Here is a 1,198-nt window from a genome sequence, read left to right on the forward strand (position 1 = left end):
TACTTGCCTCAGGGCGGGAAATTTCAAAAGAGCTTTTTTAAATCGCCTTGGGAAACCAGCCTGCATTTCTTTGTCAGGTTCATCTCCGCCACTTTTAAGGCCAAAACAGTCTCGGGTTTTTATTCTGTACACAGCAAAAGGTCAAGTCCAGCTCAAAACTATGCGCACTCGTTTTTAAACTGGCCTTTTCCCCTTACATGTGCACAGAAATCCCGGATGCATTTCTAAATGTTGTACTTTAAATTAGAATGCTTGGGGAGGGGGCGTCTATATTGGATCGCCATGCGTTCCCTTCTTCCCTTCCCCCACATCCTGCTTTGGGGGAAGTTTCAGCAAAGGACTCAGATGGTGTATTTTTCCCAAAGTCATGCTTAATGCTAGGGGAAGGGCGTGTCTACCCCTCCCTCCACCAAAATAAACTTTTTAATGGCAAGAAAAGAGACCTTAAACTTTCAGAGCTTTAAATCTTAGATAGCAAATTAAATACTTAGCATTTTTCAAATCAATACTTTTACGTTTAAGGATACATTTCAAATACATACTCAGATAGCCACACAAAGGAGGGGATAAGGCAGGCCCCCTCCCTCCACATTCACATACTTTCACCAGACATTCATTCAGAGTTTAAACAATCCATTCAATTCCTAACAACTTCCCAACTCCTGAGGGAGCTCTAAAGCCTCCCCCAATCTCCTTGAAATGATCAATCACAATGCCCAAAGGAGCAGTCTGAGTCCATCCCATAACGTCCATCCAGTAAGTCCACAGAAAGAAAACGTACAAACACAGAAAACTAAATGGGCCCTAAAATATAGCCTTCCAACTCCATGGAAGCAGAACCAAAACAGTCTTCCAACTCCATGGAAGCCAAACCCGAAAGCTAGATGATGGCCTTATGCCAAACCAGCGGGAGCGATCCGCCTCATCTCAAATCCGCGAGGGGCATACTCATCCCTCGTGAGGGGCATACTCATCCCTCCTGAGGAGCAGAACGTCTTCCAACTCTCCCCCGCCTGTGGTCTTTCACGGCGCGTCCGCCTAGACCCCTCAGGCACAGATTCCAGAAGTGAGCTCACACAGGACAGATAAAGAACAAGTCCCTGAACAGAGGCAGTAGAAAACTGCCTAGGAATGCTTCTCTTCTACCTTTTTTTAAAAGATAGGCCAGATTCGAACCCTTAGCCAGTCCGAGTTTTGA

General features: G+C 45.6%; 2 long non-coding RNA genes across 2 annotated transcripts in view; both read left to right on the forward strand.

The window, feature by feature from the left end:
• Positions 1-1,198, forward strand: part of LOC102242919 — a 33,747-nt gene that overhangs the window by 25,808 nt on the left and 6,741 nt on the right. The gene's annotated exons all lie outside the window — the stretch shown is intronic.
• Positions 1-1,198, forward strand: part of LOC102242694 — an 8,519-nt gene that overhangs the window by 5,364 nt on the left and 1,957 nt on the right. The window lies entirely within an intron of this gene.

Source organism: Myotis brandtii, unplaced genomic scaffold, assembly GCF_000412655.1.
Source record: "Myotis brandtii unplaced genomic scaffold, ASM41265v1 scaffold120, whole genome shotgun sequence".
Classification (NCBI taxonomy): Eukaryota; Metazoa; Chordata; class Mammalia; order Chiroptera; family Vespertilionidae; genus Myotis; species Myotis brandtii.